Source organism: Tachyglossus aculeatus, chromosome 25 (genome assembly GCF_015852505.1).
Source record: "Tachyglossus aculeatus isolate mTacAcu1 chromosome 25, mTacAcu1.pri, whole genome shotgun sequence".
NCBI classification, from domain to species: domain Eukaryota; kingdom Metazoa; phylum Chordata; class Mammalia; order Monotremata; family Tachyglossidae; genus Tachyglossus; species Tachyglossus aculeatus.
The window spans coordinates 15,307,708-15,335,055 of record NC_052090.1 but is presented as its reverse complement, the minus strand read 5'-3'; the positions used below and the strand labels follow the sequence as shown (position 1 = coordinate 15,335,055).

Genomic DNA, 27,348 nt, shown 5'->3' with positions numbered 1-27,348 from the left:
GTAAGTGCTTAATAAATGCCATTATTATTATTATTATTATTATCAAACCAAGTACACAGGCATCAATATAAATAGAATTAGACATCTATACATAAATACATAAGAGCTGTGGTGGGGGAGGAGAGTAAAGGGAGTGAGTTGAGATGATGCGGATGGGAGGGGGAGCTGAGGAAAAGGGGGGCCCAACTGCAGCTCAGAAAGGAAGGACACAGGAACTCAGCTTTCACACTGGGCCCTAGCAACTGTTGCCAAGGCACTGAAGGAGTCATACCCACCACGTTATGAGCTGAACTTCAATTATCCTCAAAAAGCAGAAGCTTAAGTTAAAATCAAAGGTCCGCAGTCTAATCATTTTTATATCTTCCTAGCAGTGGGGCTTGCTGTTTAGGTGGTAAATCCAGTAAAGCGTAAAACTCTCAGCCTAAGAGATTTCCTGTAATTTATAACTATGCATTTGCAATTTTTAACTGACATTTCAATACAGAATTTGCATTCAAATAACAAGGATTTAAACCCCCTCAAAAAAGCCTCTGCCAAGAAAGTATGTTTTCCAAGTTTGAAGCTATTTCAGTCTTTCAATTGTTTTGTCTTGCAAATTGTTACCCAATGGACAGGTGAAAATCTATTCTAAAGGAGTCAAAATTTATTGGCATGGTACCAAGAGGGAGAATGAACACTCACTAGGATACTGAAAACCAGGTTAACTGAACTAGGGAGGAAGAAAACTTTAGAAAAGTTGCTCTGAAAAACATAATTCTTAGACAGCAGAGTTTACTCTCTTTTAAGAATGAGGACTTCTTTTTCACCAAGAACTAGATTCATCTTCTCCATTGCTTTTTCCCCCTCTCTCTGTTACCAAGGCCTTTTCTTTTTCATTCTTATAATTTACATAAATTGTAATAGCAGAATCCACTATCAATTCTCTCATGCTAAAATAGCAATAATGTCTAATTGCTAGCAACTGAAGCCATTTATAATACTCTGGGCTTTCAGTAGTAGGTCTGAAACTATTTTTCCAAGTACCAGAAACACAAAAATTGACTTGAGGGACACTTTACTTATAACTGGGCTTCATATTACACTGGGATTACTTAAGTGAAATGCAGCCATAAAATTTTTATCTAGAGCTGATTACAGTGAAAGACCCAGCCAGCATTTATTTTGTCTCTTTTTGTCTCTGCTGTAGTTTTGCAGTTGCAGTTTAACGTAAGATGTTTTGTTATCACACGACCCAACTGCAAAATTCACTACTCTATTATAGTTCTTTGGCTCTTTGAAAAAGGAAAAATAAAATCAGGTTCTAATTAAACTAAGAGCAAAATATACATTCTATTTGAGATCATTTCAGTCATAACCCCAACACTATCCTGCACCTATGGGTATATATTTATGATTAATTCTATTTTAATCCAATAGGCTCCCAAGTTACACAAGAAATAACCAATCCAGGTCTTGTCTCAAATGGAAATTATTTCAAAAGCTGTAAGTTTTGAGTCTTACATTTCTGTTCTTAGCGTACAGCAAAGGCGCTCTTCAGGAACATTGCCCATTTCTAGGGAAGCAGCATGGTTTAGTGGATTGAGCATGGGCCTCAGAGTCATAGGATGGAGGTTCTGATCCCGGCTCTACCACATGTCTACTGTGTGACCTTAGGCAATTCACTTCACTTCTCTTTGCCTCAGTTACTTCATCTGTAAAATGGGGATTAAGACTGGGAGCCCCATGTGGGATGGGGACTGTGTCCCACCTGATTACCATGTATTTACTCCAGTGTTTAGAACAGTGCTTGGCACATAGTAAAAGCTTAACAAATGCCACAATTATTATTATTATTATTTTCTCCTTTTCTCTATCTTTTCCTTACTCTTGTACACAACCCTTTGTCTCCTGCTGTTTCCTCTGCAAAAATATAATTTCCTAGGGGGTGGGAACCAGGCCTCTACTGATTGATCCCACCATGCTGTGGCCTCCAACAAATGCCATTTTAGCACTACCATATCCCCTAAGCACATGGTATTCACTCCCCCTTAGGCACTTAGGTTCATATCTCCTTATATGCCTGATTACATCTTCCTGTCTTAGTATTTTTCTCCCCAGGTACATTAAGAACGTAAGCTCCTTGATGTCAGGGATCATGTCTATTTCTATTATACTGTCCACCCCAGTAGGTAGTGGTCAAAATCATTGATTAGTTACTCTTCTCCTTGTAACTGCCTTTCTCCACCTTCTCCCAACCCACTTACTTCTTTCCTATCCCAGGCAAGGGCATTGTGATTTCCTGGGCCTGGGCTTTGTTCTTTTTCTTCTTACAGTTGACCGCTAATAGCTTTGGTTTAGATTAGGAAGGCCCTGACTGCCTGTCCCTGGGGTCACCACTACACCTTGCTCAAGAAGTACGATCCTTCTGGAACCTCCAACTCCACGTGTAGATCTTGTCACAGAAAATGGTAAGGTAGGAAAAGTTAAGCTTGCACCTCTCAAGTCGACTTCATCAGTTTCATTTACTACACAAAATCAAATTCAGGGTATTGTTTCTCCCTCACCTCCTAATGCAAGATTTCCTTTCCATTTTTGAATTCCTTTGTGTGTCCATTAAAAGGCAAATGGGATCCTGGAGTATCTGGGAGTATACATCCCAAATAACATCAGTTTCCAAATGGGAATCTTCAATCAATCAATGATATTTGTTGAGCACTTACTATGTGGGCAGAACACTTGGACAGAACCCTTGGGAGAGTCCAGTGGAGTTGGTGGATATGACCCCTGCCCTCAAGGAATTTATAATCTAGTGGAGGAGAAAGAAACTTGGTTCTAAAGACAAACTGCAGTTTGTTTCAGTGTGGCATTTTCTAAGTGTTGAAGACATTAGTTCAAGAAGTCTAAGGCTGAAAGGCTTCCAATGAGTTCCCTGCTTGGCCTGCCTGCTCCACGACACATACAGAGCCAGCTAGGTTCATGCTGATGAATGAAGCAGTGTGGATTATATTATCAAAAGAGCTCTTTGCCCACTCGAATATGGTCTGAATCAGCATGAAAAAAACCATAATAATAGTAATATAGGCCGAAAATCCCTGCATACTACCTAGTCACTGAGCCTATTTCCCTGGCAACCCACAGAGTTAAAAAACGTTCTATTTATTTGAAGACTTGAGCACTTTGTGAATGGTGATAACTTCGAAATGACCAAATTAAAGCAAAGACTTAAAATAGTTGAGCTAAACTACTTAATGAAATTTCAGTCGATGGCATGTGAGTGCCTACTCTGTGTAGAGCACTGTACCAAGTGCTTGGTAAAGTGTGATATAATAGAGCTGATAGACACAATCCCTGCCCACAAGGAGGTTCAAATTTACATACATAAAGCTATTTGTTTGACTTGATATTATCTCTGCTTCTTCAGCACTTTCACAGTACCTAAGCCCTTAGGACTCTCAAACCCCCCACCCACTTATGTACATGTTTTTATGCTCTATGGTTAGCTTCCCTATACCTGAATTGTATTTTAGTGCCCAGTAATAATAATAGTTCTAGTATTTGTTAAGTTCTTATGGTATGCTAGGTGCTGTATTGAGCACTGGGGTGGATACAAGCAAACTGGGTTGGACACAGCCCCTGTCCTACATGGGGCTCTGAGTCTCAATCCCCATTTTATAGATGAGGTAACAGGCACAGAGAAGTGAAGTGACTTGCTCAGGGTCACAGAGCAGACAAGTGGCGGATCTGGGATTAGAACCCATGACCTTCTGATTCCCAGGCCTGTGCTCTATACTGCATCTCTGCTTGGCTCCCATATTAGACTCTAGTCTCCTTAAAGACAAGATTCTATTCAAATATACTGTCCAAGTACTTATAATACAGTACTTTACACAGAGTAAACCCTCAATAAATACAACTGATTCATTGTTTATATTAAAGGCAAAGGATAGTGAATGTATTCTTCAAGCCTCTCAGTGGCTAATGCACGTTTAATAAGAAGTCCAGCTCTTTTAATGATGGTATCTGTTAAGCACTTACTATGTGCCAAGCACTGTTCTAAGCACTAGGGTAGATAAAAGGTAATCAGGTTATCCCACCCAGGGCTCACAGTCTTAATCACCATTTTACAGATGAGGTAACTGAGGCACAGAGAAGTTGTGACTTGCCCAAAGTCACACAGCTGATAATCAATCAATCAATCATATTTATTGAGTGCTTACTGTGTGCAGAGCACTGTACTAAGTGCTTGGGAAGTACAAGTTACAAGTACAAGTGGTGGAGCTGGGATTAGAACCCACAACCTCTGATTCCCAAGCCTGTGCTCTCTCTGCTAAGCCATGCTGCTTCTCTAGAACCTGTTTGACTCAAATGCCCAATGAATTCATTATTTTAGGGCTCAGTAATTAAGTGGTTTAAAAGTGCCCTTCACCGCTAGTTACAGATACAATTGCAAATTCACCGTATAATGCAGTAACCATAGCTTTCCCTTTAAAGTCCTGAAAGAATAATACCAACTACTGGATCTATGCAACTTGTACTTCCCAAGCGCTCAGTACAGTGCTCTGCACACAGTAAGCACTCAATAAATACAATTGATTGATTGCAACTTTTCCCTAGCAACTGGTCCAGGTGATGTGGATTGGCATGTTGCTCGACTTTGCCCTTCTAACAGTATTTTAAGACCCATTCTTCCTAATCAGAGCAGAGGATAGCACCAGAATCTGAAGACATGTATGTTAATGCCTGCATCTGGATTTTAGCTGAAGCCTCAGTGTTGACAGCCATTTCAGAATTACTAAAAATACTGCAATTAGGTTTAAGCACACTTTAAACATAATAAACAGATAATCCTGGGAAACAATGACTGAATGTACAGATGGCTGCTCCTGTGTCAATCACTGGCAGAATCTAGAGATCTATAGCACTGAGGAAAATTCCTTACACTGCCTGGTTCTAACTGAGAATCAAAAGCACCCCTTTGCTTGTGAGCATGGTATGTGTGAATCTTGTCTCGATAGAGATTTTCTATTTCTGCCATTTAGAAAAACATTGTCACCCAAGTTCTCAACACAATGTTTGCCTTTTCAAAGACAAAAGTCATGAGAATTTTTTTTAGTCCCTCTTCCTTGTCTCCCTCCTCAGTGCCTTCAAGCACTGTTAAGTGTTCTAGCAGTTTTTATGTAATATGCACCAATTAAATACGTGTCTTAACAGTGAAATGTTTCTCTGGCTGTTATGCATTTGTGGTCCAGATTGAAGGGGTTGGAAGTAATTTTTCTTTTTGACTTACACTGACATCATAGAATTTGGATTACAGGAGATCCTAGAATGACTCCTCAATCATATTTAAGTGAAAATTTTAAAAAGTAAACATTTCTCCTCTTATGGCAACTCCATTTTTACTCTGGGCTTTTTTTTCCAGGGACCCTTTAACATCTTGGCTTGTTATAAGGGATTAACTCACACATTTCAAACATCCTCAGAAAAGAAATGGATAAAGCAAATCGGAATTGTGAAATAGGGTGGGGCCTGTTGCACTTCAGAACTCCAAAACACTAAGGGAATCAATGGCAGAAGACAAAAAGCAATGAGCATATGGACTTTATCTTCTTTTATCTTTTATCCATGAAGATGGATCACCAAATACTTTTCTAACAGAAATCAATACTATCAGATATGAGCCTTCCCAGTGTCTCCTCCTCATCTCTCAAGAGGCCAACACCCACACCCTTTCAAAATCTACCCCCACCTAATCTCACTTTCTAAAAACGCTTGCACCCAATCTTCATCCTTCCCTCACTGCAATCACTCCCACTCTGATGGTTCCCTCCCCTCAGCCTTTAACCCCCCTCTGCCCCCTCCACGAACCAAACTCCTCTGGATCCCACTGCATCTTCCAGCAATCACCCCATCTCTGATCCCCCGTTCCTGTCCAAACTCTTCGAATGGGTTGTGTGCACCCACTGCCTCCATTTTATTCTTATATAACTCCCATTTTAACCCTCTACAATCCACTTTCCACTATGCTGAGATTGTTCTCTCTGGGGTTCCACTAGCCTCCTCAACTCCACAGGCTTTACTCTCTCCTAATCCTCTCATCTTCTTGGCTGCTTTTCACCCTGTTCCACTCCGTTCTCCTGGAAACATGATTTAATCTTGGTTTTACTCTCCCCCTGGTTCTCTTGGGTCGCTCCTCAGTCTTTTTCACTAGCTCTTCCTCTGCCTCACTCCTCCTAGCTGTGGATGATGCCCAAGGCTCTCCTCTCATTCTGCATCCCTCCTCAGGGCTGGTCAGCTTATTTGCTCCCCTGGCTTCAACCACCACCTTTCTGCAGATGACTCCGAAATTTACTTTGCTTAATCCAATCTTTCCCTTCTCTGCAATTTTGCATCTCCTTCTCCCTTCAGGACATTTTCTTAATGGATATCCTTCAGCACTTCAAGGTTATGTCCAAAGTTGACACTTTTATCTTCCCTTCCAAATCCTCTTCTCCAACATTCCCAACACAATTGACAACATGACCATTCTTCCAGTCTCTGGAGCCCTAAACCTTGGTATTAATGGTTACCCACTATTTTCCAGCAGAAACTCCTACCCATCAGCTTTAAGGCAGTCAATCACTCTCTCTCCTACTGCACCCTAACTTTACACTCTTCACTCTCTCAAGCTTGACAAGCAGCATGGCCTAGTGAATAGAGAACAGGCCTGGGAGTCAGAAGGATGTGGGTTCTAATCCCAGCTCTGCCTCCTGACTGCTTTGAGGTTTGGGACAAGTCATTTAGAACAGTGCATTGCACGTAGTAAGCGCTTAACAAATGCCATCATTATTATAGAACTTCTCTGTGCCTCAGTCACCTCATCTGTAAAAGGGGGATTAAGATTGTGAGCACCATGTAAGACATGGACTGTGTCCAACCTGATTACTACACACTGGGGTGGATAAAAGCTAAAGTGTTTAGCACATAGTAAGTTCTTAGCAAATACCAAAAATATTAAAAAATGGAGAGTTCAAGGTTGGGATGTAGTGGGAGAAGAAAATCGATAGATTGCTCCTCACTCTCTTCTCTCCTGCTTATGCCTTTCCCACTGTCTGGAACCTCCCCTGCCTCTAAAATCTGAAGGACCATAACTCTCATTCATTCATTCGATCGTATTTATTGAGCACTTACTGTATGCAGAGCACTGTACTAAGTGTTGAAATCATATTTCCTCTAGGTTACATTCAAGTACCCCGAGCACTTGTGGACACCTGAACCTTCCGTATCACTCATGAACATGTCCCCTGTTCCTTCTTCCTCCTAACTTGGAAATTATTTTAGTGTCAGTCTCTTCTGCTAGACTGTAAGCTCCCTGAGGACAGGAATCGTGTCTACTTTCCAAGGGCTGAGTACAGTGCTCTGCACACTGTAAGTGTTCAATAAATACTATTGATTGACTGATAGTAAGCTGTTTGCACTCTCCCTGGGGCTTAGTACGTTGCTCTGCATACAGTAGGTGCTCAATAAATGCTACCGATAGACTGAACCAATCTCACTGTTCATTCATTCAATCGTATTTATTGAGTGCTTACTGTGTGCAGAGCACTGTACTAAGCACTTGGAAAGTACAGTTCGGCAACATATAAAGACGGTCCCTACCCAACAACGGGCTCACACTCTCGAAGGAGGAGACAGACAACAGTTTTCCCCAAGCATCCTGATGCCACTGTTGGATCACTGAAAAAAGACTTTAACTGATCTAGTAATGATGTTTTCTTGTACATTCATATTCCCAAAACAGAAGACTTTCAGAATTGTGGCTTCTTTAGCTGTACTAAAAAAAAAAAAAGAACTTGCTAGAAGGAGATGTCCATTTCTTCTTTAGAAGACCTGCACTTAGGTAGTGTCTAGACTCATCTAGAATACAAATGTATTCACCAGCCTTATTCATTTAGCCTTTTGACATTCTTTGATAAATATGCCCTGCTGTCTACCCTGTTCCAAGGTTTTGCTTCTGATTTGCTTTGAAATGACTTTGACGAGGGATTTGCCTGTGACTGAGTCAGAAGTGTTTGAGTCCTAATTCCATCTTGTCAGCAGGCAGACTGTCTGGTTTGAACAAGGTTCTCCACAATTCTTTACTCAATTCTGTCATTTCTGAAATGTGGATGATGATGATAACTCACCTAAATTGTTGCAAAGACTTGTGACAGTTATTCTACATTGTTAATTGCCAGAGCAATATGGGGCTGTTACGAGGCAGGAATAGGTATAAGATGCTTTTCTATTTTTAATAGTGTTTTTTTTTTTGTTTGTTTTTTAATGGTACTTGTTAAGTACTTACTATGTGCCAGGCACTGTACTAAATGCTGGGGTAGATACAAAATTGTTTTGTTGTCTGTCTCCCCCTTCTAGACTGTGAGCCTGTTGTTGGGTAGGGACCGTCTCAATGTGTTGCCAACTTGTACTTCCCAAGTGCTTAGTACAGTGCTCTGCACACAGTAAGCGCTCAATAAGATTGAATGAATGAAAAGATGATCAGGGTGGACACAGTCCATGTCCTTCACGGGGCTTACAGTCTTAATTCCCATTTTAGAAATGAGATGTGAGGCACAAAGAAGTTAAGTGACTTGCCCAAGGTCACACAGCAGGCAAGTGGCAGAGGCAGGATTAGAGGCCAAATCTTCTGATTCCCAGTCCTGTGCTCTTTCCACTAGGCCACTCTACTTCTAGATTTCTTATTCCTTCCTACCATCTCCAATTGTTCACCCCTCATCTACTCACCGAATTTCTCATGGAAGGGATATGTAAGGGGTGGGGGTGGGAAATCCAGGAAATAATAAAACTCAGGCCTTTTGAACGCACAAATCTGAATCAAATATATTCTATGCCCAAAGTTAGGATTGATCATCAAAAAAGGAAATAAAAATCTAATATTGATATAAAAAGATTTCCTTTCGTATCTGAAGTTTCTACAAGGATCTTGGAATTAACAATTTAAAATGCCAACTTCTGAATAAAAATAATCATAAAGGTTTCAATCACTGTTCCTTTTTTCTCTCGTAAAATCATCATCAAAATGTCGATTTAATTTTGACTGCCTTCTTTCAATAATATGATAATTGAAAGAGCAGATGACTAGATTGGGATGAGGATAAAAAGGTATTTGACCATCCTGAACTCGAGTTTGCTCTGGTCAAATACCCTTTGCCTTTTAGGGGAGCCAGTGAGATTAGATGAATAGCTATGTAAGGTTGCCTTGGCAATTTTCCATTAATATCCATATGAGTGCAGCTGCTGCTTCATAGGGTCAGAAAAAAGCATTTCAAAATCTGTCAGCTTGATGATTTTCTGAAAGTGTTTGGGGAGTGGAAGAAAGGGAGAAGGAGGTGCCAAATTCTGAACATAACTCAAATACCATCTCCTTTTTCATGAAATTTTTAAGGCAGCTAGGGAATTGGCTAAGGACCATTTTTAGTTGCTGAATTAAAGAAAATGACTGAAAGGCATTCAACAAAGAGAATAAAGATTGCTCATTTCAATATTTTGCATATCAACTAACTGTACATAGAAAGTGCACACACAACTTTCAGGGTTACTTTTTGATAGGATATTTGGATTTCATCACAGAGGTCAGAGAGAGGCAAAAGCTGTCCAGCAATAAACCATTCCAAACTTCTTCTGGAAGTAAAAAACTTTGCTAAAAGATCCAGGGTGAAATGTCTGATGATTTGGTTTGTTACTTGACAATTCCCAAGCGCTTAGTACAGTGCTCTGCACACAGCGCTCAATAAATACGATTGATGATGATGATGACAATTCCCTAAAGTGCTGAACAATTTACCCTAGGTCCAGAAAATATTGCAAGCCCCCTGAATTCCAAAGATATATACTATGTACATCGGCAGCGAGACACAGCGAGTTTAACAGTGATCAAGTCATGGTCAGAGTGTTTTCCTGAAGTGATCAATTAATCAATCAATCAATCGTATTTATTGAGCGCTTACTGTGTGCAGAGCACTGTACGAAGTGCTTGGGAAGTACAAGTTGGCAACATATAGAGACAGTCCCTACCCAACAGTGGGCTCACCGTCTAAAATCCTGATAATGACCTTAAACCCTTCATGTCATGTTGCTTTGTTCAGTTGCAATCCCACAGTTTCTCTCAGAGTGTTACATCTATTAAGTAAAATGTTGACTATCTTCACCTAAAGAAATTGCAGTGAACTTAGGAGTGATTTTTAGGATGGTTATAATTTGAATATGTCATAATTTGAAAAATGTATTAACTATCCTTTTGCTGAACGTTAAATTGTAAATATGCTTAACATGCCCTTTATCCATTTAAATCCAAATGTACCTTCCCTCCCTCATAAACGCTGTAGCTACAGGTCTATCCAAATTGAACATACACTGCTGCAGGTTAAATTTATGTTGGCAATGTTGACTCACTCAACTGAGGGGATGGAAATGGTATTTATGCAACAAATAGATTTTCCCCCCCACATCGTAGCACCCCACACAACAGTAACGTTGTGTCTTGTATTGGCAAAAGTATCCCTTCCCTCATTTCTGAAACTCAATTTTTTCCAGTTTGAAAAAGGGCGTTCAATGGCTCACAAACAGAAAGTTAAATTCAAGAAGGGTTGATCCTTTCTTTATTAGCAAGAAGCTGGGTGTAATTTGGGATCAGTGGGAAATACCTCACATCTCCCTGTAGCGCGATATTTTATCAAAACGTGCACAGGGAATTGACTGCCTCATTCCGGCAGAACATAAATGAGGCTGGATGCAGTCCAGCAGACTCCTGAGCTAGCAAGAAAGATTGTTTGCCTTTGTTGCTGTTCGTGGTTTTCCGTGAGGATGCTGCGAGAAAAGAATAGAAGTATAGTGGCTCTCTGCCTAAAATAAATCAATCGACTACATCAATCAGCTATTTCCCTTTTTTATGATATTTGTTAAGTGCTTACTATGTGCAAGGGACTGTACTAAGCACTAGGTAGATACAAGGTAATCAGGTTGGACACAGTCCCTGTCCCACTTGGGGCTCACAGACTTAATCCCCATTTTACAGATGAGGTAACTGAGGCCTAGAGAAGTGAAGTGATTTGCCCAAGGTCACACAGCCAGACAAGTGGCAGAGTGGGGATTAGAACCTTGGTCCTTCCTACTCCCAAGCCTGTTCTCTAGCCACTTGGCCATGTTGCTTTCACCGTCTGAGAGATGCCTGGGAATGAGAGAGGCTGTGTGAGCATCGAAGGGTTGCAAAGGACTGTTCAGCAAGTCCGCCCCAGGCACATTTACCTCAAAGTTTGGGGCAGCAAGGCATAGTGGAGAAAGGACAGGCCTGGAAATCAGAAGGTCATAGGTTCTAATCCCGGCTCTGCCACTTGTCTGCTGTGTGGCCTGCTCAGCTAAATAGGTGAGTTTCCAAGCCACAGGAAGTTCTGACGGGCAGGCGATCATATTTATTGAGTGTTTACTGTGTGCAGAGCACTGTACTAAGTACTTGGGAGAGTACAACATAACAATAAGCAGACACATTCCCTGCCCACAACGAGTTTACAATCTAGAGTTCTGCCAATGGTCCAAGAAGGACCAATCTAGGAGGTGTGAAAGCCAATCATTACTGGCCCAAGCTCAGAGCATCTGACCATTCCTTTTGATGCTATCAAAGGGATTTTCATTCATTCATTCAATCGTATTTATTGAGCGCTTACTTTGTGCAGAGCACTGTACTAAGTGCTTGGGAAGTACAAGTTGTACAAGTACAAGGGATAATCATTATCCCTCACATTTTCACCTGAGTGATGTATTAGTGAGGTATACACCTCACGGTGTATCAATTTCCTTTTCTAATAATTTCCAGTGTCAAAGCTTTTATTTTATTTTTCTTTGTGTGCCTTCTCTTCAAGCTCAAGGAAAATTCAGTCTGGTTAAAAAACCAGCCTGAAAGAAATAGCTATTTTAAAATTCTGTTTTGACTTAAACCTGTGAGTTCTTTGGGGACGTGGAGGAATTTATTTCTGATTGAAAGAAAGAAGTGGAGTAAAGAAAAGTTTCATCAATGGTTTAAATTGAGCTCTTCCCATGAAGAAGCATAGTTTCATACCAAAAAGCAAACTTAAATAAAACTATCCTCTGGTACGATTATTCTGTAATGATGGCATGGTTTCAAATTTCAGAACAACATAATTTTTGTACTTCAATCAGATTAACGTTCTCTAATTAAAAATCCAAGTTCCTATGCATGACGTTTTCCTTGGGCCTGTATGCCTACTGTCATCGTGCCTCTATTTTTAGATCTCTTCATCCTATTCTGTTCATCCTCCTGCTGTTCTCTTCACACTTTCCTCCATTTGATATTTTAATGTCTCTCATCCACATCCACTTAACATCCCTGCCTTCTCTTACTCAAAATCAAACTTCAAGTTCTCACCTCAGGAAGACAACATTCATTAAGCATCAACATGGTTGTCATCGCTACTTCTGTGTCCAATTAAAGCTCCTCAAATAAAATCAGAGACAGTGCCTTTACAGGACCCAGACTCATGAAGGTCCACGCAGATGCTTGAAAGGACAATGGGATAGTAGGTCTTCTTGATATCCATCCTCATGGTTAGGAAAAAATAGAAGTGGAGCAATTTGGAATCTATTTTCATTTGAAAATAAGCTCCAAGTGTAGAAAAGTCATGCCACATAATAATAATTATGATATTTGTTAAGTGCTTATTATTATGTGCCAACCACTGTTCTAAGCGCTGGGGTAGATACAAGGTAATCGGGTTGTCCCACATGTGGGGCTCACAGTCTTAATCCCCGTTTTACAGATGAGGTAACAGTCACAGGGAAGTTAAGTGACTTGCCCAAAGTCACACAGCTGACAAGTGGTGGAGCTGGGATTAGAACCCATGACCTCTGACTCCCAAGCCCGTGCTCTTTCCATTAAACCACGCTGCTTCTCAAAGATGGTATTTGTTAAGCACTTACTAAGTGCCAAATACTGTTCTAAGCACTGGGGAAGACACAAGGTGATTGGGTTGCCCCACGTGGGGCTCACAGTCAATCTCCATTTTACAGAGGAGGTAACAGGCACAGAGAAATTAAGTGACTTGCCCAAAGTCACACAGCTGATAAATGGCAGAGCCGGGATTAGAACCCACGACCTCAAATCAGAGCCTTGCAGAAGCAGCATGGCTCAGTGGAAAGAGCCCGGGCTTTGGAGTCAGAGGTCATGGGTTCAAATCCCAGCTCCACCAATTGTCAGCTGTGTGACTTTGGGCAAATCACTTCACTTCTCTGGGCCTCAGTTACCTCATCTGTAAAATGGGGATTAAGACTGTGAGCCCCCCCATGGGATAACCTGATCACCTTGTAACCTCCTCAGCACTTAGAACAGTGCTTTGCACATAGTAAGTGCTTAATAAATGTCCTTATTATTATTATTATTGTTATGGCTGGTTCACTACATGGGGAAAACTGTTATAATTGGGGAAGTATTTTAAATTTACTGCTTCTCAAGAAAATGAGACATTGAACTAACAGTCGGAGAGTTCTTCATTTAAAGTACTCAATCACCTTGCCACCTCTAATAAGTGTTGTATTTGTTAAGCGCTTACTCTGTGCTAGGTGCTGTACTAAGCACAGGGGGTAGATACAAGTTCATCAGGCTGGACCTGGTCCCTGTCCCATATGGGGCTCACCGTCTCAATTCCCATGTTACAGATGAGGGTACTGAAGTCCAGAGAAGTGAAGTGACTTGCCCAAGGTCACACAACAGACAAATGGCAGAGCCGGGATTAGAATCCATGACCTTCTGCTTCGCAGGCCCATGCTCTATCCACTACCCCATGCTGCTTCTCCTACCTTACCTCCCTGATTCCTACTACAACCCAGCCTCCACACTTCGCTCCTTTAATGCTCACAATCACTGTAATGAGAACTCATCTATCTTGCCGCTGACCTCTCACCCACATCCTGCTCTTGGCTTAGAACACCCTCCCTCTTCATATCCGACAGACGATCACTCTCCTCACCTTCCAAGACACCTTCAAAGCACATCCCTTCCAAAGATGCCTTCCCCCAACTAAACTCTCACTTCCTCTTCTCCCAATCCCTCTGTATCACCCTTGCACCCTTTTATTCACCCCTCCCTCGGCCCCACACACTCATGTGCCTATCCATAATTTCTTTATACTGATGCTTGACTTCTCCTCTAGACTGTAAGCTCATTGTAGGCAGGGAACGTTTCTACCAAATCTGTTATATTGTACTCTCCCAAGCACTCAGTACAGTGCTCTGCACACAGTAAGTGATCGATAAATATGATTGATCGATTCCTCCAAAATCCCTCCTATAGCATAACATGCCCAAGGGCTGTTATCAAGTCACCCTTCAATCTTCCCATCTCTACAATGCATATCAAATCACATTTATCTTCCCTTTTATGTTCCATTTGTTGTCCTCTTAATCATTTTTGTCATTCTTCTCCAGCTCCTTTCCTATTCTTCCATACTCAGACCACTTCCACACCTCTTTATTAATAATAATAATAATAATAATAATGGTATTTGTTAAGCATTTACTACATGCCAAGCACTGTTCTAAGCACTGGGGTAGATACAAGGGAATCAGGTTGTCCCATGTGGGGCTCACAGTTTTCATCCCCATTTTACAGATGAGGTCACTGAGGCACAGAGAAGTTAAGTGACTTGCTCAAAGTCACACAGCTGACAAGTGGCAGAGCCGAGATTAGAACTCATGACCTCTGACTCCCAAATCCATGCTTTTTCCACTAAGCCACGCTGCTTCCCTTTAACACCCAGAACCATAAACTGGTACAAGAGTCATCTAGTATTATACCATTACTGGTCTTAGGGCAGACCACCTGAAAACTGGATTACCACCCTAACTCTCAGGGTTGCAAATAATTCTACCATTATAATGTTCCTGGTCCCATGAAAGCCTCCCCTTGCAAACAATGTTATTAAAGCATAAATGGCATATGTTCTTTCAGTTTCTGGTTAACCAACTGATCTCTCCATTTAACACTTGGAAGGGAAAATTGGAAAGGCCTTTCCTTATAGGACGCATTACATTGTCTACTCATTATAATTTGTTTTTCCTTAGAGATTCCTCCACCCCATTCCTTCTTCAAATCCCAAATTAACCTCACTTTGGGCCTGAGCTCTCCATCTATGTTTCCCTCAGGCTGGTTTACTTCTTAGAACTCTTCATTATTGCCAACTGAAAAGAATTGATTCATCTTTCAATGGCTTAACTGCCAGGCACAGAACTAAGTGAAACTCCCTTTCTCGTAAGAGTGGGAATACACAGCAACCGTTATCTGGATACTCTCCTGCTTTCACGCCAGTTACCCTGCATATAACCAAGGAGAAAGATTTTTATTACTTGATCTGAATTTATTCAAGTAAATTTTCCATCCCCCACTTTGTGCTGCACAGAAATGGCACTACTCACCCATCTTCCACCCCAGCCGAGATTAAGGTATGACAGGTATTTTTATAAATCAAATAGTGGACACTTCTTTCTCCATTTTTGACATTCTTTTTCATGTAGTACTGTAGGACATAGTAGGCAAAATGGAAATTCTTCAGCCTAAATAACTGAATATTCCTTTTTTTATGGCATTCGTTAAGCGTTCACCATGTACCAGACATTGTACTAAGCGCTGAGGGGGAGATACAAGCTTAGCAGGTTGGACACAGTCCTTGTTCCACATGGGACTCACAGTCTTAATCCCCATTCGATACCGGGGATACTGTATCTACCCCAATGCTATCTATCCACTTATATTGCATCTACCCCAGTTCTTGGTGCATTGTAAAGGCTTAACAAATACTGCAATTATTATTCTTTTCATTAGTCCCCTCTCCACTCTGAGCATCCCTCACTGGGCAGCATACAGGTAGAGCCGGGGGCTCTGGGGAGGAAGGGCGAAGGGAAACGCGACTGAGCTCTCCTTCTCCCTGGAACCCAGGATAACCAGAGGCTGGGTAAACAGACCTTCCCCTATTGAAGACCACAGGACAGTAACCATGGCTATCAACACCTTCAGGTCTCAATGTGCACAGTAAAGGTGGCGATCCAGTTCCTCTGTTTCTGCTTCATAATTTCATTATGTCCTTCCATAATCAGGAATATGTAGCATGATGACTAACAATAATTATCTCAGAATAAATGAGAAATAACTTCTTTATTTTGAAGCCCCCCCTGCCACAGGCTCAGCAGCCATGCTGTGCTCTGTAAGTCATTAACTCATTATTTCTGAAATTCAGGAAAATGCTAGGCGGAATTGTTATTCCACCTCAATTCACTGGAGAAGCAGGCCCATTGTAATATGCTTTGTATTTCTTGGTTCAAAGAGACTATGCAAGCACAAAGAATTGGCCTTTATTTTGTGACTGCTACTCATGCATTGTGGAGTAAATTATGGTAGAACTCTCTGGCAGACTGTGTTAGGCAATTACTAACTCCATGAGTTACCGAGGAACAACACGAGCAACTAAGAAAGAGTAGCCCCACTCTGGCCTCCAAGAAGGCAAACCTTCTCCTCAAGGGCCTTTCTCTTTGCTGGGAGTTCAGGGCCCAGCAGTGATGTGATTAAGCTTATGGAAACACAATCATGCAGAAGAAAATAGAGGGAAATGATGGAAATGGCTTTGGAAAAGAGACGCATGATAGGGTTGTCTACAGGGAGGAGATGGGAAGATGTATTACGTCCGAGGAGCAGGAGGCTCATTCCAGAATATTTCCTCAGGGCCTACTGGGTGCAAAGGACTGTATTAGGCACTTGGGAGGCACCAGGAAAGTTAAAGGCATGGTCCCTTCTCTCAAGAAATTTATAATATCAGGGACTAGAAGCAGTAGTCAGGTTCCTGTTACCCCAAGAGAATTCCCAATATCTTGTTTTGGGATTGATTCACCCTCTTGTTTTTGGGGGTTCTTTTTTTCGGGAGGGGTAGGTGGGGGACTTGTCAAGGTTTCCTTTGGTAATAGGCTAGCTGTGTTATTTTCTCATTTAAGTAATGGCTTACTTATCTTTGTTTAAATGTTTGATGTCTGAAGTCTATTTTCTTTTCTCTTGCTCTTTCGTAGGAAACACTACCAAAACAAAGGCAGATGCATACATTCAGAATTGACCATATTCCAGGCTTTAGTGGTAAAAGAAATATAATGAAGAGGTAGAGGCAGGCCTAAGCCTACCCTTCCTTCACAGGGGACTGGCTTCCCACCCTTCGAAGGGAGCAGAGAAAAGCCCCAGGTCGGCTCCAGTCTGGCCTCGCCCTACACTCTTGTAACCCGGTCCAACTTTCTCTTCCTGGTCTAGCCCGGCCCCATCTTCCCTCACCCAGGTGCCCTTTTGCCAGTTCTGGTCTCCCCCGCCACCCAGGTCCACTTCTAGCCAGAAAGACATCCCACACCCAACAGCAGAACTGTATAGAGGCCTCTCTAGTCATCTTCACCCTGGTTCTAGGACTAACTCTCCTCCCTACTCCCTCCCACGCACACACGCATCACACCCTGGATGTAACCACCCACAGTATCGCCACCAAACTAAAGGGTACTTGTGTTCTCCTGTGAGTCTCCTGATTGACACTTCACACCGGCCTCTTTCAGAAATCAGTTAGCACAACTTGAAACACCATCATTTTTGTCCTTTCTACATTCAGAACACTCTTGTTACCATCAATCCAAAGGAAAATACATACAGTTTCTCAAACTGCAGGTACCAAACAGACCTCAGACTGAAACAGTCAATTGTTTAGGAAAGAGTAAGGTCTTTCCAATCATTTTAATGGGCTGTTAACCTAACAGAACAGTGTTGCCTATGGAAGTTTTAATTTTTCTGAGTCTATTACTAGTTCATGTTTGTTGTTATTTGTTGTGGGAGACTTTTAAGCACCTATTCCGTAATAACAGGAAAAAGAACAAAGCAATCTCCTGCCAGAACCAGCTGCACAGGGCACAGAGATGAGCTCCAAAGTCAGACTGGTCAGAAGCACAGGAAGTGACCGAGGCGCAAGACTGTTAAGTCTTCCAATCACACAGGTGAGCTGATATTATTGACCCTGGAGTTGGCTCTGGATAATGATAATAATTATGATATTAGAGCACTGCTACAAAAACAACCAGATCTGACATAGTCCCTATCCCACATGGGGCTCCCAACCATTTTACAGATGAGGAAGCTGAGGCCAAGAGTGGTAAACTGACATGGCCAAGAGTGGTAAATTGATGTGCCCAAGGTGATGCAGTAGTGAGTGGCAAAGTTGGGACTAGAACCTGGGTCTCCCAACTCCCACTTTTCCCACTAGACCACACCCATGTGGCTTCCAAAAGCATTATCCTAATTGCATCAGACACTCCACTCTAGTGGGATTGGCACAGGACATAAAATTTGCCTTGAATTCATAGACCACAGAACAAATATTATACCAGATTTATCTCCAAAATGTGTTTGCTCAGATAAGATTCCATAGTTAAGAAGGATGGAACAGCTTCCATGTAAAATTATAGAACCCTTCTCCTTCACACCACCTCCAAGAGGCCTTCCCAAATGAACCCCTCATTTCCCCTGATCTTTCTCCCTTCTGCATCACCTATACACTTGGAGTTGTACCCTCCTAAGCACTTGATATTCAGCTCATATAATAATAATAATAATAATAATGATAATAATGGCATTTGTTAAGCACTTACTATGTGCAAAACACTGTTTTAAGTGCTGGGGAGGATACAAGGTGATCAGGTTGTCCCATGTGGGGCTCACAGTCTTCATCCCCATTTTACAGATGAGGTAACTGAGGCCCAGAAAATAGTAATAATAATACTACTACTAATAATAATAATGGCATTTGTTAAGCACTTAATATGTGCAAAGCACTGTTCTAAGCGCTGGGGTGGATATAAGGTGATCTGGTTGTCCCACGTGGGGCTCACAGCCTTAAATCCCCATTTTACAGATGAGGGAACTGAGGCGCAGACAAGTTAAGTGACTTGCCCAAAGTCACACAGCTGACAATTGGCAGGGCTGGGATTTGAACCCACGACCTCTGACTCCAAAGCCCGTGCTCTTTCCACTGAGCCACGCTGCTTCTCTGTTTCTCATATGTACTTATCCGTGATTTATTTTAATGTCTGTCTCCCCCGGTAAACTGAGCGGTCCTTGTGGGAAGGGAACGTCTCCCAACTCTCTTGTATTGAACTCTCCTATGTGTTCAGAACAGTGCTCCGCACAAAGTAAGTGCACAATAAATACCACTGATTGAGTCCTTTCAAGCTTGAAGGTAGTCAGTTCACAATAAACCAGAGGAAGCACTTCTTCACACGGCGGATGATGTGTGCTGTGCCTATGTTCTCTCGACTAGACCACACTGCTTCTCAAGGCAAAGCACTTTTGTTCCCACATGTCTTTCACATGGCTATAGAAACTGTGTTAATTCACCCTAGTTTTTTACCTTTTGAACCCAAGGAGGTGGTGTTCCTGTAATACTTTCCCAAAAACCGAACACTCAGGTCAAATGAACAAACACTTGTTCCATCTATTTAAAAGTCAAATCAAGTGCTCAGATGAAGTCCCATGTAGGACAGGGGCCATGTCTGATCTGATTATCTAGTATCTGCTCCAGGGCTTAGTACAGTGCTTGGTACATCGTAAGCCCTTACTAAATACCATAATTAAGGGCTGGAATTATCTGTAAACCCCAAAAGGGAATAAATAAGCTGTCTTCAAAATCATGGTAACACAATGGTAATTTTCCAGAGCCTATTACTAGTTTGTGTTTGCTCTTACTTGTTGTGGGAGACTTTTAAGCACCTATTCCATAATAACAGGAGAAAGGATGAAATGATCCAAAAAGCCCCATTTTCTTAGCTTACAATTTTAATACATTATATCTTTCTTACAAATGTTTAAGGCCAACGGGGATATGATTAATGACTGTCCCCATTTCCAGGCTGTGAACAGATAAGAAGAGTCTTTACAATTGATGACCTGTGGTTGTTTCACTGGGTATGGGTTGGTTCACAGATCTATTTCAGTAAATATTGTCAAGGAAGGTAGAGATACAAAATATACGGATTCTCTTGCTTTGAAATAATAAAGAAACCTTACTTGGAAAATGGATTTTCCAAGGCCCAGAGATGTTAAGTGACTTGCCCAAAGTCACACAGCTGACAAGTGGCGGAGCCTGGATTAGAACCCATGACCTCTGACTCCCAAGCCCGTGCTTTTTCCACTGAGCCATGCTGCTTCCCTTCACTTGTCTGCTGTGTTACCTTGGGCAAGTCACTTAAATTCTCTGTGCCTCTGTTATCTCATCTGTAAAATGGGGATTAAGGTTGTGAGCCCTGTGTGGGACAGGAACTGGGTCCAACCTTATTAACTTGCATCTACCCCAGCAGTCAGTTCAGTGTCAGGCACATAGTAAGCACTTAAATACTATTTAAAAAAAAAAAATTGGAAGAATGGGAGCCACTATAGCTGCCTCTTTCCCTGGGGTTTCCAAATTTGCAATGGTCACCTGAGGCAGCTGCAGGTGTTCCCCTCCCTCCTCCCATCCCTCCCAGCATTCTCTGGGCAGCCCCAGGAGTAGAGAAGGACCTGTAGCCTCCCCATTTAATAATAAGAATAATAATAGCATTTGTTAAGTGCTTACTATGTGCAAAGCACTGTTCTAAGTGCTGGGGAGGATACAAGGTGATCAGATTGTCCCACGTGGGGCTCACCATCTTCATCTCCATTTTACAGATAACAGGCACAGAGAATAATAATAATAATAATAACGGTATCTGTTAAGCACTTACTATGTGCAAAGCACTGTTCTAAGCTCTGGGGGGATACAAGGTGATCAGATTGTCCCATGGGGGGCTCACAGTCTTAATCCCCATTTTACAGATGAGGAAACTGAGGCACAGAGAAGTGAAGTGACTTACCCAAAGTCACACAGCTGACAAGTGGCGGATTAGAACCCATGACCTCTGACTCCCAAGCCTGGGCTCTTTCCATTGAGCCATTTGCCAGGGGAACATGTGAGGGGCCCCACACTGTGGGAGCATCATGCTGTGGGGATTCACTGTCCCTCTACTGTCTGTTCCTTTCTTTTAGACTGTGAGCCCACTCTTTTAGACTGTGAGCCCACTGTTGGGTAGGAACTGTCTCTATATGTTGCCAACTTGTACTTCCCAAGCGCTTAGTACAGTGCTCTGCACACAGTAAGCGCTCAATAAATACGATTGATCGATTGATTGTTCCTACACTAACAGACTCCACAGAATGCAGGGTGGAAGAAGAAAAGTTAGCTGGTCTTTGCGAGGTGCTCTTTTGACCCTCCTCACATTTTCCTTCTAGGCTGCAAAGGACTGGGCCATGGTAAGCAGAAGGGACTCAAGAGTCTGTCTAAGGAAATCCAGGGAGCACGCCCCGAAGAGATTTCATGTGATGCTGCACTCAGTCCACCAAATGGCAATATTGACTGAGCACTGTCCAGATTAGGTGCTGTGAGAAAAGGCAAAGGAGAACAAGACATAAACCCAGCCATCAAAATGCTTACAGTCGTAAGGAGCAAACAGGAAAACACAGATCAACAGAGACAAGCACACATGAAATCGAAATGACTGAAACATAGAATAGTTCCAAGGCATGTGAGCCCTGTGGATCGTTACTGGCTGCAGAATTGCCAAAAGAAAAGATTCAAGGCAGAGTCCCTGGCTTCCTGGGATCCAAATGGATCCCAGACAGTCTGGGAAAACAGAACAAGGGGATAAATCTGCTCTTTGCCTCTCCGGGCAGGAAGCCAGAGCCTCTCCCAAAGTTGCTGTCACTGACCTGAGGCATTGCTCCTGCTGGCACTGATTCCATGACAACAGATGTCATCAGGCTGCCTGGAACCAAAATGAAACATCCGAATACGAACAACTGAAACCAAGGCATATCATTTACAGAGCCCAACACAGTCCCAAGGGATGTCTGAGAAACTGAAGTTTAGTGTCAGATAGGGTCAATCAGAGTAAGCTATAGAAGAGTCTTGAAGGAATGGAGAGATATGATTTGGTTTCCAAGGGAACCTATAATTACGAGGGGGATTCAATGTATTTAAGTCTTCTATTCTCGGATGCTAATGAAAATGTAACAGGAGAAGAATATGAGATTGGTAACAAGGAGCACAGGATGGCGTTGGTATTCAAAGGCAGGGTAAACATATTGGACCCAATAATTTTTGTTATTATTATTAACAATAAGAATAATAGTGGTATTCATAAAGCACTTACTATGCGCCAAGCACTGTTCTAAGCACTGAGGTAGATGCAAGATAATCAGGTTGTCCCATTTGGGGCTCACCGTCTTAATCCCCATTTTACAGATGAGGTAACTGAGGCACAGAGAAGTGAAGTGACTGGCCCAAAGTCACACAGCAGAAAGTGGCAGAGCTGGGATTAGAATCCATGCCCTCTGATAGCCAAGTCTGTGCCCTTTCCACTACACCATGCTGCTTCTCTGAACCACCTGTGAGAAATAAAATGATTCAGAGGCTCTAACTATGGGAACCCATTTCCTCTCATCATTAGCAATTGATACATCTGGAAACCCAGTCTGTCCTTGGCGTCTATTACACGTTTTCTTATCCTGGCTGCTTTTCAGCCACTCCCTCATGCACAAGTTCCAGCTCATCTCATGGGGTGTGGCATGATTCTACAATTGTTTACGACAAACTGCACACATACTTAATTTCTCACTAGTCTTCCGCAAGGCCAGCCTTCTGCATGGCTCCAGTCTGTAACAAAACTTGTTCTCTCCCTCCTACATCACTCAAAATAGCATTTCATTTGGCCAAAAATCTATTCCTCTGAACATAAATGTTGTCCTAAGCCAGCTCTCCTGGGCAACATCAGTCTGGAAACAACATCAGTTCTACACAGAATAAATTCTCACTGTCCTTTGGGTTTGGAAACCAGACTCCTTTTTATTTATTGAGACCATTCATTCATTCATTCATTCAATCGCATTTATTGAGCACTTACTGTGTGCAGAGCACTGTACTAAGCCTTTGGGAAGTACAAGTTGGCAACATATAGAGATGGTCCCTACCCAACAACGGGCTCACAGTCTAGAAGGGGGAGACAGACAACAAAACAAAACATGTGGACAGGTGTCATCAGAATAAATAGAAATAAAGCTAGATGCACATCATTAACAAAATAAATAGAATAGTAAGTATGTACAAGTAAAATAGAGTAATAAATCTGTACAAACATATATACAGGTGCTGTGGGGAGGGGAAGGAGGTAGGGCAGGGGGGATGGGGAGGAGGAAAGGAAAAAGGGGGCTCAGTCTGGGAAGGCCTTCTGGAGGAGGTGAGCTCTCAGTAGGGCTTTGAAGGGAGGAAGAGATGGCGGATGTGCGGAGGGGGGGCATTCCAGGCCAGGGGGAGGACGTGGGCCGGGGGTCGATGGCGGGACAGGAAAGAACGAGGTACAGTGAGGAGGTTAGTTGTGGCAGAGGAGTGGAGGGTGTGGGCTGGGCTGGAGAAGGAGAGAAGGGAGGTGAGGTAGGAGGGGGCAAGGTGATGGACAGCCTTGAAGCCGAGAGTGAGGAGTTTTTGCTTGAAGCGTAGGTTGACTGGTAGCCACTGGAGATTTTTGACGAGGGGAGTAACATGCCCAGAGCATTTCTGCACAGAGATGATCCGGGGAGCAGCGTGAAGTATAGACTGAAGTGGGGAGAGACAGGAGGATGGGAGATCAGAGAGGAGGCTGATGCAGTAATCCAGGAGGGATAGGATGAGAGACTGAACCAGCAAGGTAGCGGTTTGGATGGAGAAGAAAGGACAGATCTTGCCGATGTTGCCGAGGTGAGACCGGCAGGTTTTGGTGACAGTTTGGATGTCACAGAGATACAAATAACATTATCCACCTTCTATGACTGCTTCTTAAATTTTAAATCCTAAAGTTATTTCTCTTCAACAGGAACTTGAGAACCTCACCCTCTAATTTCCATTGATCAATTCCATATCTAAGCCAGTTTACATTACCCAGAAATTTCTAAGAATGAAACCAAAAAGGCAAAGAGGTTTTGTGGTAAAGAAACCAAAGAACAATTTGGAAACAGACACGATTTAATTAGGACATCAAAATGTGTCCCTTGATGCTCATTAGAATAATGTCTGTATTCGTTTTCTCAATAGGATCCTTTCGACAAAAATTGCTTGCTCTATGCACTGTACCAGGACCGTAAAATTGCTAAGAAACCAATTATTTTGGCCATAAGGAGGATGATTTTCATCTTTATCTTGCAATATTGAATTCCCTGTTCTACACTGTACTACTAAATAAATCCCATAATCCAGATGAATTTCTGTTCTGTTTGACAGTCCTAGGAGAGCTTGCCATCCAGTTCCTTGTAGAATATTCTTTGATCTGGTCTGGGCACAGCAATTGGTACCACCCACATGTACAGTACCTTGGGGCACCTCTTTGATCTGTCAACTGACTTTTCAGCTGGCACTTCACAGGCCCGATCAGAAACGAAGGAAGAAGGAAGGGGGCACAAACATGTGAGACGGGATCTCCTAAAAACAGTGGATTCCTGACAAATCTTTACTGTGGAGAGAGGTCAAAGGGTCTCCTTTAGCCCCAACAACAGTAAACTCAGAGGGAATAGAGGAAAGCATAGCAGTTTTCTGTTTCCCCGCCCCTATGTTTGAACAGTTTGCTCATTCACTCAACAGTGCTCATTGAGCACCTGGGGGAAAAGTGCTATATCAGTTGTTTGGAGAGAGTACAGTACCAGTAAGAGTCATAGTCTTTATCTTCAAGGAGGCAGGGGAAGGTAGCATGGCCCAGTGGAAAAAGCACGGGACTAGGAATCAGAAAAAGCCTGTTCTAGTCCCAGCTCTGCCTCTTCCCTGCTGTACAACCTTGATCAAGTCACAACTTCTCTATGCCTCAGTTTCCTCATCTGAAAAATAGGGATCAAATACCTGCCCTCCCTCACTCTTAGAGGGGGAGCCCTTTGTGAAAGAGGGACTCTCAGTGATCTTATATCTAGACCAGTGCTCAGTGTAGTGCTTGGCATGTAGTAAGTGCTTGATAAAATCATTCATTCAGACTGTGACTGTGACATTCTAGACTGTGAGCCCATTGTTGGGTAGGAACTGTCTCTATATGTTGCCAACTTGTACTTCCCAAGTGCTTAGTACAGTGCTCTGCACACAGTAAGCGCTTAATAAATACGATTGAATGAATGAATACCATAATTATTATGATTATCTTATAATCAGATAGGTAATTCCTCAAGGGCTTTTCCTGCCAAACCACTATCCCCGGGGAAAAGTCCTTGAGGTGAAACATCCCATAAGATAGCATTACAGGCTGGGACTAGAAGCCAAAAAAGCCAGAAATACAATAATTGAGCTTTCACATTTAGGGATTTTTGAGGTTACAAAATATAGGGTTTGGAGAGTAATTCTTGAATTTTAGTACTTTTTAAATCCAGGCAAAAATTGGGTTTAAATTTTTAAAAATCTAGATTTTATTTTAGCTTTTTAGGATTCATTTACGTGCTTTATATTTGCAAATGCCACAGTAACCAAACAGATATTTTACATTTCAGTCCCAAATTTACCAATATCTAAATCTTGACATCGGAGGGAATTATAAGTTAAATCATCACCGTCTCAAAGGAGAGAACCAAAATTGAACCTCGGTAAGTTACTCAAAGAAACCCCAAGTACTCCATTCATTCTGTCATATTTGTTGAGCACTTATTGTGTGTGCAGAGCATTATACTAAGTGCTTGGGAGAGTGCATTACAATAATAAACAGTCACATTCCCTGCCCTCAAGTTTACAGCCTAGAGGGAGGGAGAGAGATATCAATACAAATAAGTATAATAAAATTACAGATACTTGCATAAGTGCTGTGGGGCTAGGAGGGGGGAAGAGCAAAGGGAGCAAGTCAGAGTGATGCAGAAGGGAGTGGGAGATGTGGAAAAATAGGGCTTATTCTGGGAAAGCTTCTTGGAGGAGATGTGCTTCAATAAGGCTTTGAAGGGGAGGAAAGTAACTGTCCTTTGGATTTGAGGAGGGAGAGCATTCCAGGCCAGAGGTAGGACGTGACCTAGGGTTCAGTGGTGAGAGCCCATTATGGGCAGGAATTATCTCTCTTTTTTGCTGAATTGTACTTTCCAAGCACTTAGTACAGTGCTCTGCACACAGTAAGCGCTCCATAAATATGATTGAATGAATGAATGAATTTGAGGGACAGTGAGAAGGTTAGCACTCCAGGAGCGAAGCGTGTGGGCCGGAGAGAAGTGAGGGGAGGTAGAGGGAACAAGGTGGTGGAATGCTTTAAAGACAATGGTGAGGAGTTTTTGTTTGATGCCGAGGTGGCTGGGTGATACGTCTTGAACGTTTTTGTAGAAAAATGATCAGAGCAGCAAACTGAAATATGGACTGGAGTTGGGAGAGAGAGTGGGAAAGATAGATAAGCATTCAGAGAGAAAACAATATTGCTGCACTTGAAAATAACCAAAATCTTTCAGCTGCCACACTACAAAATACATTTTTGGTGCCAATACTACCAATGAATTACATAAATGCACTAACTCAGCTGATGTGCTCCATGATGGAACTTAAAGGATTCATAATCAATTAGTGGTATTTTTTGATCACCTATTGTGTGCAGAGTACTGTACTGAGTATTTAGAAGAGTTTATCTAAAAATAAAATAGACGATATCTGCCCTCAAGGGACTTGCAGTCTCATGGGGAAGATAAGCAAGCCCAAATGATTTTCAGATAGTGGGTGCAGGAGGAAGAAAATGATAAGAGAAGCAGCATGGCTCAGTGGAAAGAGCCCGGGCTTTGGAGTCAGAGGTCATGGGTTCAAATCCCGGCTCCAGCAGTTGTCAGCCGTGTGACCTTGGGCAAGTCACTTAACTTCTCTGGGCCTCAGTTACCTCACCTGTAAAATGGGGATTAAGACTGTGAGCCCCCCGTGGGACAACCTGATCACCTTGTAACCTCCCCAGTGCTTAGAACAGTGCTTTGCACATAGTAAGTGCTTAATAAATGCCATTATTATTATTATTATTATGAAAGGAAACAGCAAAAATGTCAGAAGGAAATAGATGAATTGTATATATTTATATACACAAGTTCTGAGGGTGGCCATAGGGCTGAATATATATGGGTTGTTGGGGATCAATTGAAGAAGGAGGAGGTGGAATTAGGAAGATGTTTGTAAAATCAACATGTGGCTATATAGGTAATGAAAATGTTAAGGAAAACTAATAATATTAAAAAGTAAAATGTTTTTGTCAAATTTAACATAACTCCATTGTATTCTCCCAAGTGCTTAGTACTGCACTCCA

At 42.2% G+C, this 27,348-nt stretch overlaps 1 long non-coding RNA gene across 1 annotated transcript; it reads left to right on the top strand.

Annotated features, from left to right (window-relative positions):
• Window positions 1–260: 260 nt before the first annotated feature.
• LOC119945388 lies at window positions 261–25,666 on the top strand. Its single transcript, XR_005456236.1, has 3 exons — window positions 261–335; window positions 17,899–18,027; window positions 25,589–25,666. It is a non-coding gene; the product is annotated as an uncharacterized LOC119945388 (long non-coding RNA).
• Window positions 25,667–27,348: the final 1,682 nt, after the last annotated feature.